Source organism: Dasypus novemcinctus, chromosome 13 (genome assembly GCF_030445035.2).
Source record: "Dasypus novemcinctus isolate mDasNov1 chromosome 13, mDasNov1.1.hap2, whole genome shotgun sequence".
Lineage (NCBI taxonomy): Eukaryota > Metazoa > Chordata > Mammalia > Cingulata > Dasypodidae > Dasypus > Dasypus novemcinctus.
In genome coordinates this window covers 19,565,907-19,581,960 of record NC_080685.1, presented here as the reverse complement: position 1 = coordinate 19,581,960, position 16,054 = coordinate 19,565,907, and the positions used below count along the sequence as shown (strand labels likewise).

Below are 16,054 nucleotides of genomic sequence, written 5' to 3'. Positions count from 1 at the left end.
AAGTAAACAGATAGAATCAGTCATTAAAAACCTTCCAGCTAAGAAGAGCCCAGGGACAGACAGCTATATATATGAGGATCGGTGAATTCTACAAAACATCCTGGAAAGAACTAACACCAATCCTGGTGAAACTCTTCCAAAAAATCAAAACAGAAGGAACATTACCTAACTCATTCTATGATGCCAACATTACCCTAGTACCAAAGCCAAACAAAGACACCACAAGAAAGGAAAATTACAAACCAATTTCTCTAATGAACCTAGATGCAAAAATCCTCAACAAAATACTTGCTAACCGTATTTAACAACACATTAAACGAATTATACACCATGACCAAGTGGGATTCATTCCGGGTATGCAAGGATGGTTCAACATAAGAAAATCAATCAATGTAATACACTATATAAACAGATTGAAGGGGAAAAATCACATGATTATATCTATAGATGCAGAAAAAGCATTTGACAAAATACAGCACCCTTCCTTGATAAAAATACTGCAAAAGATCAGAATACAAGGAAATGTTTTGAACATGATAAAGAGTATATATGAAAACCCCATAGCCAACATCGTTTACAAAGGTGAAATCCTAAAATCCTTCCCTCTAAGATCAGGAACAAGACAAGGATATCCACTCTCATTTCTTCTATTTAACATTGTCTTAGAAGTACTTGCTCGAGCACTGAGGAAAGAACCAGATATAAAAGGCATTCAAATTGGAAAGGAAGAAGTCAAAATTTCATTATTTGCAGATGACATGATCCTATACATAGAAAACCCTAAGAGGTCTAAAACAAAACTTCTAGAACTCATAAATGAGTTTAGTAAAGTCACAGGTTATAAGATCAATGCACAAAAATCAGTAGCATTTCTGTACTCCAATAATGAGCAAGCTCAGAAGGAAATCAAGAAACAAATACCATTTACAATAGTAAACTAAAAAAATCAAATACCTAGGAATAAATTTAACTAAAGATGTAAAAAACTTATACACAGAGAACTACACAAGACTGTTAAAGGAAATCAAAGAAGACCTAAATAAATGGAAGAATATTCCCTGTTCATGGATAGGAAGACTAAATATTATTAAGATGTCTATCCTACCAAAACTGATCTACACATTCAATGCAATCCCAATAAAAATCAACAAAGCATTCTTTAAGGAACTAGAAAAACTAGCTCTGAAATTTATTTGGAAAGGAAAGAGGCCCCGAATAGCCAAAGACATATTGAAAAAGAAAAACGAAATTGGAGGAATCACAGTACCTGACTTCAAACCATACTACAAAGCTACAGTAGTGAAAACAGCATGGTATTGGCACAAGGACAGACACACAGACCAGTGGAACCGCATTGAGAGTTCTAATATAGATACTCGTATATATAACCATATAATATTCGATAAAGCCACCAAACCCTCTCAACTGGGAGAGAATGGCCTATTCAACTAATGGTGCCTGGAGAACTGGATATCCATATGTAAAAGAATGAAGGAGGATTACCATCTTACACCTTATACAAAAGTCAACTCAAGATGGATCAGAGACCTAAGTATAAGAGCCAAGACCATAAAGACTTTGGAAAGCAGTGTAGGGAAGCATATACAAGACCTTGTAATAGGAAATGGTTTCATGAACTTCACACCAAAAGCACAAGCAGCAAAAGAACAAATAGATAAATGGGACCTCCTCAAAATTAAAGCCTTCCGCACCTCAAAGGTGTTTGTCAAAAAAGTGAAAAGAGAGCCTACACAATGGGAGAAAATATTCGGTAACCCTATATCGGATGGGAGACTTATAACTTGCATATATAAAGAACTGCTATATCTTGAAAATAAAAAGATAAACAACCCATTTTAAAAATGGGAAAAAGATTTAAACAGACACTTCTCCAAAGAAGAAATACAAATGGCTAAAAAGCACATGAAAAAATGCTCCAAATCTCTAGTTATCAGGAAAATGCAAATCAAAACCACAATGAGATACCATCTTACTCCCATAAGATTGGCAGCTATGAAAAAAACAGAAGACTACAAATGCTGGAGAGGATGTGGAGGAATGGGAACACTCATCCACTGCTGGTGGGAATGCAGAAGGATCCATCCATTCTGGAGGACAGTTTGGCGGTTTCTCAAAAAACTAGCCATCGATTTGCCATATGACCCAGCAATTCCACTGCTGGGTATATACCCAATAGAACTGAAAACAAGGACACAAACCGATATATGCACATCAATGTTCATAGCAGCATTGTTCACTATTGCCAAAAGTTGGAATCAACCCAAATGCCCATCAATAGATGAATGGATAAATAAAATGTGGTATATACATACAATGGAATACTACTTGGCTTTAAGAACAAATACACTACAAACACATGTGATAACATGGATGAATCTTGAGAACCTTATGTTGAGTGAAGCAACCCAGGCATTGAAGGACAAATACTACATGACCTCAATGATATGAAATAAGTAAACCAAGCTGCCTCAGAGAGCTAGAGACTGGATGATAGGCTTAGGGGAAATCGGGGGGTAGAGGAAGGATGTAAGCTGACACCTACATGGGTGAAATCTGTGATAAGCTGGAGGTAAGTATTTGTACAAGGAAGAGATAAAATGGGCGCATAGGGTTACCTTTGGGTGGGGCTTTATGGACTTCAGGGGGGCTAGGGATGGGAAGATGGGTAATATTTCCCAAGATATTTGGGGGAGGGTGGGGCAACATATGAACATAGGAGATTGTCAGGTATTTGGTTGAGAGTATAATGATGAGAAAACATTTTCAAAAATATTATAAGGAAAGTTATCTGTTCAAGATGCTTAAAGGGGATAATCTGGTGCAGGACAGGCTCCTAGGGAATATGTGAATGCTCATTTTGCCATAGTGGGTTATATCATTGGATAGACACCTGTAGAATGAGAGTGAAGGTATACCCACATCCTGGGGAGGACTGATGCCATCAAATAGAGGGACCTGTATCTCTCAAGAGAAATGGTAGCTCCCAGGGCATTAGGGCAGTTGAGCATATCAAGCCCTCAACACTGTTGCAAGTATCTCTGAACATGACCGACCCTTCAAGCAATGAAAATTGATTGTCACTGTGGGTCCTAAACAGAGGGGGAAAGAGGTATTGAATAGAGGGAACCAATGTAACTGTGTGGGCAATAGAAGTGTTTCACAAGAGTACAGAAGGATGGATATAAGACATGTAAAATTACACCAAAAATATATAGGGGCTGATAGGCTAAAATGTAAATCATAATGTAAAACATAAGATAACTAAAAATTTAGAAAATTGCATAGTCTAAAATATAAACCACAATGTAAACACGAATGTTGCCTTGTTTGAAAGCTATTGTCTCAATATCTGTACATCAGTTTCTGTAAATATAATATGAATATGTAAAAAGATTATTGCTGTGGAAGGGAAAAGATTTTATGTTGGATATGTGGAAGTACTGTATATAGTATATGTGAATTACTGTGATCTAAAACTCTTGTGAAGATAAGCTTAATAATTAGAAAAAAGTAAGGAAAATGATGGGGGGTAGACACTGAGGAAAAGACGGAAGAAGTTGCCTTGCCAATGTGCATACAGGGCAACACTTATTGCAGTGATGGAGGGCAAAACATCAAAAACAAAGCTTTTGCATTTTTTAATTTTTTGATACCCCAATTTATTTTTACCATAATTTTTCCAAGTTAATATGTATTCTATATCTAACCTTTAAACTCATTGCTATATTGCATTTTACTAATAAGGGAATCTGGCAATATATTGGGCTTCACTTTTCAGGAAGTTTTGGATCACAGAGAGGTTCAACAATGGCAGTGGAGGAATACTGGTGTGGGATGTTATTGACAGGGGACACATGGTTGGCAGGGAGTTCTACAGGGCATATATCCAGGGTACATAAAAATATTTGGATATTTTCATAGTGGACACAATTAAAAACAACAACTGAGGGAGTGCTGAGTTCCTAGCCAGGGGAGCTCTATCACAGTCCCTAAAGGAACAGCAGCAATCCCCCAAGTGCAACGGCAAAGACCAAAAAAGAATGAAGGTCCAACAATGAACCCTTGACACTAATGACTATGCTTGTGAGCCTGTTCACCTGAAATAAGAACAAGGCCTGTAGCTGCAGGGTGCCTAAGAGTTACCTCCTGAGAGCCTCCGTGTTGCTCAAATGTGGCTAGTGTCAAAGCCAAACTCAGCATGTAAATGTGTTGCCTTCCCCCCAGCGTGGGACATGACTCCCGAGGATGAGCCTCCCTGGTGCCGAGGGATTGTTGCCAAGTGCCAGCTGATGATGTAACTAGAAAATGACCTTGAATACAAGGGTCAACTTGGACCAGCAGAATATCTAAGTCTACATATAATACCAGGAGTTGAAAATGTTTTTTGACCTGAATCAAGGTGGAAATGGAAAGGGCAAATTAGTTTATATGGCTTTGAGTCTCCAAAAAGGAGCCAGGAGATTATCAGATAGGGTGGATGCAACCCCATGTGTTGGTTCTTCTGAGGGCTACAGAAACCCACAGGTTCTATGGTCATGGCAGATGGAGTTCAATGCCATGTCAGTTGGCCCTTCTTTGGAGTTTGTGTATCTGCGTGATGGAGCTGGACTCAGGTGTGATCTTTTTTCACAAGACTCTCCTGTTATGTTTACCAGAACTGTAGTTGGTGCTGGGGTTTAATATATACCCAGGGGATCTGAATCTCTGGACTGACCATATGATAGCCAGGCCCTGAGCCTCAACAGATTTCAGCTCCTACACTCTGGTTTGTTGGACTTACCCCACTCAGCCAACATGGAGTTGAAGAAAGTCAACCACCACACGATGGAGCCAAGAGTGCCTACAACTGCAAACAGGAGGATTGCATCCAGCATCCATGTGGAATCTAAGCCCCCTCTTGATATAGATGTGGAATGGACACAACCAATCCAAGGTCCACAGGATGGAGGAATAGAATATGGATTAGAGTGGACTTAATGATATTCTGTTCATGAACTATTGTGATTAGTAATCAAAGAAAATGTGGCATTGGTGTGGAGAAAGTGGCTATGGTGGCTGCTGGGTGTGGGGAATGGGAGGAAGAAATGAGATGTGGGGACATTTTTGGGACTTGGAGTTGTCCTGGGTGGTGCTGCAGGGAAAATTGCCGGACATTGTATGTCCTCCCATGGCTCACTGGACGGAACGTGGGAGAGTGTGCACTATGATGTGGACCATTGACCATGAGGTGCAGTGGTGCTCAGAGATGTATTCACCAAATGCAATGAATGTCTCATGATGATGGAGGAGATTGTTGCTGTGGGGGGAAGGGTGGTGTGAGGGGGGTGGGGGGTATATGGGGACCTCATAATTTCTGAATGTAATAAAAAACTTAATTAAAAAACACTGCTAAAGAGCATTATTAGTGGGAATGAAGAATATGGTAGCTTTCTTTTTGGAGTAATGAAAATATTCTAAATTCATTGTGGTGATGAATGCAAAGCCATGTGATTATACTGAGAGCCATGGGTTGTACATTATGGATGGAGTGTGTGGAACTCAAAGAATAAAATTTTAAAAAGAGAAAAAAAAATCATATTAAATATGAATGGACTAAACATAATAACCAGAAGGCAGAGATTGCAGACTACTTTAACTAATAAAATCAAACTATATTATACTGTCAACAAAGTACACATTTCAGAAAAAAGACACAAAAGATTTGAAAATGATGAAAAAGAGTATACCAAGGTAGCATTAAGAGAGCTGGAGTGACTATATTAATAATGGACAAAATAAAATTTAAGACAAGAAACATTTCATAATGATAAAAGATCAACACATCAGGAAGATCTAAAAATTAAAAATGTAATAGTACCTGTTGTTGCCTGATATGATATTCCTGTGAATATGGTCTTAGGGAAAAACAATCTTTGAAGATGTGGTTAAGTTAAAGATCTTGAGATAAGATCATCCCAGATTATCCAGGCAAGCCCTAAATTCAATGAAAAGTGGCCTTATCAGAGACAAGCAGAGGAGAGACACACAGACACAGAGGGTAAGGCCATCTGAAGATGGGGCAGAAACTGGAGTTTTGCTGCCACAAGCCAAGGAACACCTGGTGAGACCAAGAGCTGGAAGAAGCAAGGAAGAATTCTCCCCTAGAGAGGGGCCCTGTGGATATCTTGATTTTGGGCTTCCAACTTCCAGAACTATGAGAGAATAAATGTCTGGGGTTTTAAGCCACCATGTTGTGGTAATTTGTTACAGCTTCCATGGGGAACTAATACAGTGTCTAACAGCAGGGCCTCAAAATTCAGAAGTAGACAGAATTGAAAGAAAACATAGACATTTTAACAATTTAAATTGTAGATTTCAATACCCCCTTTTCAGTAACTGATAGGACAACTACACCAGAAAATCAGCAAGGATATAGAACACTTGAATAACAGTATCAACTACTGACTGATATTTATAGAATGCTCTATCCAAAGATATTGAATACACATCCTTTCAAAAGCACATAGAACATTCACCAGGACAGACCATATGCTAGGCCATAAATGATTTTTTCAATATATTTATTTATTTATTTATTTTTAAGATTTATTTTATTTATTTCTCTCCCCTTCCCCACCCCAGTTGTCTTGTTCTCTGTGTCCATTTGCTGCGTGCTCTTCTTTGTCCACTTCTGTTGTTGTCAGTGGCATGGGAATCTGTTTTTGTTGTATCATCTTGCTGTGTCAGCTCTCCATGTGTGCGGTGCCACTCCTGGGCAGGCTGCACTTTCTTTCACACTGGGCGGCTCTCCTTTCAGGGCACACTCCTTGCGCATGGGGCTCCCCTATGTGGGGGCACCCCTGTGTGGCACGACACTCCTTGCGCGCATCAGCACTGTGTGTGGGCCAGCTCCACATGGGTCAAGGAGGCCCGGGGTTTGAACCACGGACCTCCCATGTGGTAGATGGACGCCCTCTCCATTGGGCCAAGTCCACTTCCCTTTTCAATATATTTAAAAGTATTTAAATAATTCAAAGGATGTTCTTGAGCAATAAAACTAGAAATCAGAAACAAAGAAAACTGGGAAGTCCTCAAAATTAAAAAATTAAACAACACATTTCTAAATAACACTTGGGTCACAGAAAATAATCCCAAGGAAAATTATAAATATTTTAAAGTGAATGAAAAATCAAGAACATATAAATATTAATGGCATGAAACTGGGAAGCAAGTGGATATGGCTCAAGCAATTGGGCTCCCATCTGTCCTGGGTTCAATTTCAGGGCTCCTAGTGAAGGCAAGCTGGCTCCCACCACAGAGAGCTGGCAGCCCCTGCCATGGAGAGCTGGTGCAGCAAGATGATGCAATAAAGGCAGACACAGAGGAGAGACAGCAAGAGATGCAGCAGACCCAGGAGATGAGGTGACTCAAGCAGTTGAATGCCTCTCTCCCATACCGGAGATCGCGGGATTGGTTCCTGGTACCTCCTAAAGTGAAAGATGAGAAGACAAGACAAACAGACTTTCCATGAAAGAACACACAGCAAGTGGACACAGAGAGCAGAAAGTGAGTGCAAACAATGGAGTGGGGAGGGGGGTTGAGGATTAATGGCATGTAACTAAAGCAGGATTTTATTTTATTTTTTTCATTGTTTTTAAATATATTTTTTATTTTTAAGATACATAGATCACTTAAAATGTTGCATTAAAAATAAACAGGGGATTCGTATATTCCCCACTCCCCACACAACCTCCCCCCCACACACACACACTTTTCCCAGATCAACAACTTCTTTCATTAGTGTGGTATATTCACTGCAATTGATGAACACACTTTGGAGCACTGATACACAGCATGGATTGTAGTTTACACTCTCACCCAGTCCATTTGGGAGGTTATGGCAAGGTATAAAGTCTTGTATCTGTCCCTCCAATGTCATTCAGGACAATTCCAAGTCCTGAAAATGCCCCTGTGTTATACATCTTCTTCCTTCTCCCTGCCTTCAGCAACTTCAGTGGCCACCATCTCCACATCAGTGATATAATTTCTTCCATTTAAAGCAGGACTTTAGAAAGAAGAAATTTCTCAAATGAAAAATTTAACCTTAAGAAACAAAAGAAGGAGGAAGAGAAGGAAGGAAGGAGGAGAAGGAGGGAGATGGGTAAGGGGAAAGGGAAGAAAAAGGAGGGGAAGAGGGAGGAGGAAGAGAAGAAGAAGAAGAAAGGGTGGGGAAAGAAGGAGGAGAAAGGGGAAGGGGAGGAGAACATGAAACCCAAAGCAAACAAAGCAAAAGAAATAAGGAGCAAAGCAGAAAGCAATGAAATAGAAAACAGGAAAAGGAAAAAATAGCAATAAAGAAAATCAATGGAGCCAAATGTTGGTTCTTAGAAAATATGAACGAAATTGATTAACTTTTAGCTAAACTGAGTGTCAGTGACTTTGTAAATAATTCTTTCATGAGAATCCCAAGCTAATAAATTCCCTTTGAAAGCTGGATCATAAGGATTGCCATGAGACTTTATGAAAGCCATTTGCCCAGAGACTGAGCCACTCATCCAGGCAAACAGTAGGTGTTTGCTGCATAACGCTGCCTTCTCAATGTGGGAGAATACATCATTTATGAAAAACTGAAATTGGTATGTCAGAAAGAGGAAAGGGAAAGTATGGAAAGGGGCAAAGGATGAATCACATGAAGAGACACTAAAGATAAACTGTTACCACAGAGAAGATTCAAGTTAAACTAAGAAGAGCTATGTCACATAACTAAATACGCCACCCTATGGCTCCCAGGGCATTAGGGCAGTTGAGCAAGTCAAGCCCTCAACACTGTTGCAAGTATCTCTGAACATGGCTCCTCAAGAAATGAAGATTGACTGTCACTGTGGGGCCCAAGGGGAGGGGGAAATAGATATTGAATAGATGGAACCAAAGTAAATGTGAGGGCAAAAGAAGTGTTTCACAAGAGTACACAAGGATGGATATAAAACATGTAATATTACACCAAAAACATATAGGGGACGACAGACTAATAATGTAAACCATAATGTAAAACATAGGATAACTAAAAAATTTAGAAAACTATATAGCCTAAAGTATAAACCACAATGTAAACACAAATGTTACCTTGTTTGAAAGCTATTGTCTCAATATCTGTACATCAGTTTCAGTAAATATGATATGAATAGGTTAAAAGATTATCGCTGTAGAAGGGAAAAGGTTTTATAATGGATATGTGGGAGTACTGTATATTGTATGTATGAATTACTATGATCTAAGCCTCTTGTGAAGAGAAGCTCAATAATTAGGAAAAAAGAAAAGAAAAAGATAGGATGTAGAATTTTTCCAAATCAATATGTATTCTATATCTAACCTTTAAACTCATCGCTATATTCCATTTTACTAGTAAGGGAACCTGACATTATATTGGGCTTCACTTTTCAGGAAATTTTGGATCACAGAGTGGTTCAATAATGGCAGCGGAGGAATACTGGTATAGGATGTTATTGACAGGCGATATATGGTTGACAGGGAGTTATACAGGGCATGTGTCCAGGGTGCATGGAAATGTTTGGATATACTCATAGTGGAAACAATTAAAAACAACAGCTGGGGGGGTACTGGGTTCCTGGCTGGGGGGGGGGGGGGCTCTGTCGTGGTCCCTAGGGGAGCAGCGGCAGTCCCCCAGGTGCAACGGTAAGGACCAGGAAGGAATGAGGGTCCAACAGTGAGCCCCTGATACTAATGACTATGCTTGTGAGCCTATACACCTGAAATAAGAACAAGGCCTAGAGCAGCACTGTGCCTAAGAGTTCCCTCCTGACAGCCTCCGTGTTACTCAAATGTGGCCAGTCTCGAAGCCAAACTCAGCATGTAAATGCAATGCCTTCCCCCCAGCATGGGACATGACACCTGGGGATGAGCCTCCCTGGCACCGAGGGATCACTACCAAGTACCAGCTGATGACGTAACTAGAAAATGACCTTGAATTAAAGGTTCAACGCGGACCAGCAGAATATCCCTGTCTACATATAAAAACAGGAGTTAAAAATGCTGTTTGACCTAAAGTAAGGGGGAAATGGAAAGGACAAATAAGTTCATATGGCTGAGTCTCTAAAAAAGAGTCTGGAGGTTATCAGAAGGATTGCCCTTGTGCACACTTGAGCAGAGTCTCAGAGACAGATAAAGTAGATACAACCCCAGGTATTGGTCCTTTTGAGGGCTAAAGAGACCCACAGGTTCTATGGTCATGGCAGATGGGGTTCACTGCCATGTCAGTTGGCCCTTCTTTGGAGCTGGTGTTTCTGTGTGATGGAGCTGGACTCATATGGGATCTCTTTTCACAAGCCTTTCATGCTACTTTACTGGAATTGTAGTTGGTGCTGGGGTTTAAGATATATCTAGGGAATTTGAATTTCTGGACTGACAATATGATAGCCAGGCCCTGAGCCTCAACAGACTTCATTCCTACACTCTAATTTATTGGACTTACCCCACTCAGCTAACATGGAGTTGAAGAATGTCAACCACCACACTATGGAGCCTAGAGTGTCTACAACTGAAAGCAGGAGGATTGCATCCACTATCCATGTGGAACCTAAGCCCCCTCTTGACATAGATGTGGAATGGACACAACCAAGCCAAGGTCCACAGGAAGGAGGAATACAGTAAGGATTAGTGTGGACTTAATGATATCCTATTCATGAACTACTTGTGGTTAATAATCGAGAAAATGTGGCATTAGTGTGGAAAAAGTGGCCATGGTGGCTGCTGGGTGCGGGGAATGGGAGGAAGAGATGAGATGTGGAGGCATTTTCGGGACTTGGAGTTGTCCTGGGTGGTGCTCCAGGGACAATTGCCGGACATTGTATGTCCTCCCATGGCCCACTGGATGGAACGTGGGAGAGTGTGGGCTATGGTGTGGACCACAGGCCATGGGGTGCAGCAATGCCCACAGATGTACTCACCAGATGCAATGGATGTGTCATGATGATGGGGGAGAGTGTTACTGTGGGGGGAGTGGTGGGGTGGGGGCAGTGGGGGTGAATGGGGACCTCATATTTTTTGAATATAATATTTTTTAAAAAATGAATAAATTGAGTAGAATTTGGAAAAAAAAGGGTTACAGAAAAATGATGAATTCAAAAAAAATAATGATTTAGAATGACTACTGTTGAAAAAGATTTTGAGTTTTTCTGCCTCATAAAATTATAACTTGGCAAAAAATAAATAATAAATAAATAAATAAATAAATACGCCACCCTAGATGATAGGAGAGAATTCAGATGAGATTTTTGAAAATAATTATTTTAATAAACCTCAATGAAATGTATTGTACATCAAGAATATAAAACCTCTATAATGAAAGGATTTTTATTATGTCTCCTCTGCTGTAGAAAAACTTCATAAACTTTGACCTCTGGTATCAAAGAACCTCATTTGTCAGTCATGATTAATATTACTGATCTTCCTGCTACTAAACCCCTGGTTGTGTATGGAAGTGACTTCATCAATTAAAAGTAATTAATGAACAATCATAGGATATTGTTGATAACATTAAAATACATGTGAGGTGAAACTTTTGGGGGGGTTCTGATTATTGCTTTATATTACCGAATTACAAAAATTACAAAAATGTTAGAGCAGGAAGCCACATTGTGGAATCTGTTGTGGTTTTTGACTTAAAGAAAACAAGATCATTTGAGAAAAATGAAAAGGATGGACTCTTCCCCTAGAAAAATGAGCACATACCATTTACAATGTCAGGGTTGTAAATTTGCAATCCCTAATCTAGCTTAACTGGTAGGGTTGTGAGTGGCAACTAGAGAATGGTAGGTGTTTTAAAAATTGAAGTGTATCATTCATACATGAAAATACATAAACAATAAGTGTATAGTAAAAGTTGTGATCTTACCAAACAAACATGCACATCATCATAAAGGGCTTCTAGGCATTACCCTATCACCACCACCATGCATTGTGGTGAAACATTTTTTACAAACTAGGAAAGAGCATCATCAAAATATTACTACCTCTATAGCCCAGTTCTCACATTTAGTGTATTTTCCCCTAACCCACCTGATTATTAACATCCTGTATTTGTATTTTGTATTTATTATAGTTCATGACAGAACATTCTCATATGTGTCCTGTTAACCACAGTCCACCTTCCACCACTGGATTCCCTGAGTTATACAGTCCCATGCTTTAGACAATCCATTCAAAATGTACCCTCAGTGGCGCTTGTTTTTATCACAGAGTTGTGCTGTTATCACCTCAGTCGAGTTTTGAATGTTTTCATTATTCCAAAAGGAAAAATTCCATACCCCTTCATACCTACCCATTTGTTGTCCCTTAGAATTGATACAATATCTTCTTTGCATTGCTGCAAAAATATTACAATATTAATGTTAACTGTCATTCAATAGTTACATTATTTATAATTTTCCTGTGTGTCAACCATATTCTTACACTTTGTAAAATAACGTTTTTATATTTATACCATTAACCACAGTCTTCATCCACCACCACATTGCTGTAATATATTCCCTAGATTATTCTCTAACTTTCTTTAAATTGTCATTTACATCCACAGACTATCCCTTTTAGTCCCAATCTCCATTTTTAAAAAAGATTTATTTATTTATTTCTCTCCACTTCCCCCCGCCCCCCCACCCCGGGTGTCTGTTCTCTGTGTCTATTTGCTGCGTCTTCTTTGTTCTCTTCTGTTGTTGTCAGTGGCATGGGAGTCTTTGTTTCTTTTTGTTGCTTCATCTGTTGTGTCAGTTCTCCATGTGTGCGGCACCATTCCTGGGCAGGCTGCACTTTCTTTCGCACTGGGCGGCTCTCCTTATGGGGTGCACTCCTTGCACGTGGGGTTCCTCTAGGCAGGGGACACCCCTGCATAGCATGGCACTCCTTGCATGCATCAGCACTGCACATGGGCCAGCTCTACATGGGTCATGGAGGCCTGGGCTTTGAACCGCGGACTTCCCATGTGGTAGACGGACGCCCTAACCACTGGGCCAAGTCCGCTGCCCCAATCTCATTTATAAATCAGCAGTTTTAGTTATAGTCACTATAATGTGTTACCATCAACTCTATTTGTTGCCACACTTTTACAAGAAATCTTATTAAAAATTCTAATACATTAAGCATCAACTCTCATGCTCAACCCACACTCTATCTCTTATAACCTATACTCTAGAGTTTACCACCTTCAGTTCACTAATTGTATTTAGTTCGTATTAGTGAGACCATACAATATTTGTCCTTTTGTGTTTGGCTCATTTCACTCAATATAATGTCGTCAAGGCTCACACATGTTGTCATATGCATCCCGGTTTCATTTCTTCTTACAGCTGAATAGTATTCCATTGCATGCATTTACTACAGTTTGTTTATCCACTCATCAGTTGTTGGACACTTTGGCTGGTTCCATATTTTAGCAATTGTGAAAAATGCTGCTATGAACATTGGTGTAGAAGTGTCAGTTTGCACACTTGTTTTTGATTTTTCTGAATAAATTCCTAATAAGGGGATTGCTGGATCATACAGTAGTTCTATATTCACCTTCTTGAGGTACTACCAAACTGTCTTCCACAGAGGCTGCACCATTCTACAATCCCACCTACAGAGAAGGGGTGTTCCTATTTCTCCTCATATTTTCCAGCAGTTGTAGTTTTCTGTTTTGTTTTTTTAAAAAAATGGCTCTTTTATAAGGGTTGAAATGGCATGGCATTGTTGTTTTGATCTGCATTTCCCTAATAGCTTGTGATGTTGAGCATTTTTCATGTGCTTTTTGGCCATCTGTTTTTCTGCAACCAGAGAATCTTACCTGCAGGATTCTCGCAGAACAGATTTCCTTAGAGTCTGCTGATTGGGCAGATAGAAAATTAAAACCCAGGTCGATGAGAACATTTGGGAATTGGAATCTCTAGGCAGAAGGCAAGCAAGTTGCCTCCAGTGGCTGCTTGTAACTGTCCTTCCTCCTACATAATGGTAGATGCACCAAGCCATTTCCTACTCTACACAGTTCATGCCCAAGGCCATGTGACTCAGTGGCAAAGTCCCCTGACAAAGGTCCTTCAGGTCCCCCTTATTCCAATTGCTGTAGGTATATGAGCTCAAAATACAATCAGGATTAAAGGGTTTTACTACATTTTACGATAAACCCAAGGGCTCCCCTCAAGTGTAGGCTAATCCCAGGATTCTGAAACAGGCTGAGTAACTGTGAACCTTCTGGATTTGCAATGATGAAGAACAGTGAAAGTTCTGCCTGATATTCTGGGATATTCCCTGTGATGTATCAGAGGATGCTTGAAATGTCCTCCTTGGATTTGGGATGAAACAACCTTCCCCTCTAGGAATGAGTCTCTCAAATCAACCCAGTTTATTTCCATTGGATGATCTGGGGAATGAATATGAATGGACTAAAAGCAGGGACAAGAGACCTGATTCGGGGTTTTAAGGGACTGTGGTCAGGGTCATTTACATCCTGACAAACTCAGTGGGTGTTGGGAATCCTCTTCAGCACTTTTATTCTGCTGTCCCACCAAAGCACCAATGCCTGAGAGGTAGCTGATCACTGCACTTGATGAGCAGCTCATACATCTTTGGAACCTTAGGAAGGGGGAAGAGCCCTTTTGAAAGATAATTGAACTTATATTTTCCACCAGTCCTGTAGACTGGGAGCCTAGAATAAGATTTTTTGTTTTGTCTTATTTTGTTTTAGGAGGCACCAGGAACTGCACCTGGGACCTACCATGTGGAAGATGGGCTTATAACTGCTTGAGCCGCATCTTCTCCCTGCTCATTTTTGTTTTTCCTTGTTGTCTGCTCATTGTCTTGCTCATTGTTTTTGCTTGTTCTCTGCTCGTTGTTTGTTTGTCTTCTTTAGGAGGCACCAGGAACTGAACCTAGGACCTCCCATGTGACAGGTGGGTGCCCAACTGCTTGAGCCACATCTGCTCCCCAGAGCCGGATTTAATTTGATTTAAAAAGTGATGCCTAACAAGGATGTTTTAAGACTCTAAATCCTAAAACAATGCATTTTTATACCAAGTAATCTTAGTTCCTAGTTGTCTCATGGCTACTCTTCCATTGATTCAATGATATTTACTATTTCATTGGGAGGTGGATCAGTTTTTGCTACATAACAAACCACTTCAAACGTAAGGGCATAAAACAGCAATTCATTCTTTTTCATTTTTCTCTGGGTTGACAATTTGCATCAGGCTCAATTGGCCTATCCTATTCTGGGCATTCATTCATCTGAGCCATTTGCACTTCTGGGACATCAGCTGAGATGGCTTGGGCCTCTCTCCATAGGCTTCTCATCATCCAGAAAGCTGGTTGGAGCTTGTTGACACGATGCTGAGAGGGCTCTCAGGACAACAGCAGAAGATCCAAGGTGCTTAGAGGCCAAAGTCTGGAACTCACACATTATCACTTCTGCATCATTGTCTTGACACAAACAAGTCACAGAAGCAGCCCCAATTCAAAGAAGGGGGAAATAGATTCACCTCTTATCAGGAGGAGCTGCGAAGAAATTGTGGCCATGTGTGCAATCAACATAAGGGGGACAGAAGTCAAGCAAGTTTTTGTTCAGCACTGAGTTTCAAAATAGAGATTTTCAATTCCATAACAGTCTTAAGGTATCCTCTGTAAACTAAAAAATGAGGAAAGAAGGAGTGCATGGTGTAGGAAATGTTCCTAGTAGACATGAGGAGACAATTCTCCTGGTGGACAGGTAGATGAGTTGGGAGAGAAGCTGAAAGCAAGTCCTGGGTCCAAAGCCCATGTTCTCAGGCATTCTGCCTGCATGCTTACTCCTTCTGGTTCACCCATAGAGAGGAGAGCAATAGAAAAACCCCAGAATGTCTGCAGGGAACTCTGAAAACAGAGGGTGTTTGTACTCCCCTTTCTGTTTGGGACCATGGGAGGAGACTACTTCACAGGGCTCCCCCTGCCAGCAGGGCCTCAATAGACAAGAATGGTATCATGACCTGTTTAGGTGGAGAGCCCCACACCTCCCCCCCCCCTGCGGCGGCTTGCT

At 40.4% G+C, this 16,054-nt stretch overlaps 1 long non-coding RNA gene across 1 annotated transcript; it reads left to right on the top strand.

Moving 5' to 3' along the window:
- Nucleotides 1–7,422: 7,422 nt before the first annotated feature.
- On the top strand, nucleotides 7,423–15,628 carry LOC131273131 (uncharacterized). The gene is made up of 3 exons (XR_009180293.1): nucleotides 7,423–7,566; nucleotides 14,897–14,936; nucleotides 15,328–15,628. It is a non-coding gene; the product is annotated as an uncharacterized lncRNA (long non-coding RNA).
- The last annotated feature ends 426 nt before the right edge of the window (nucleotides 15,629–16,054 follow it).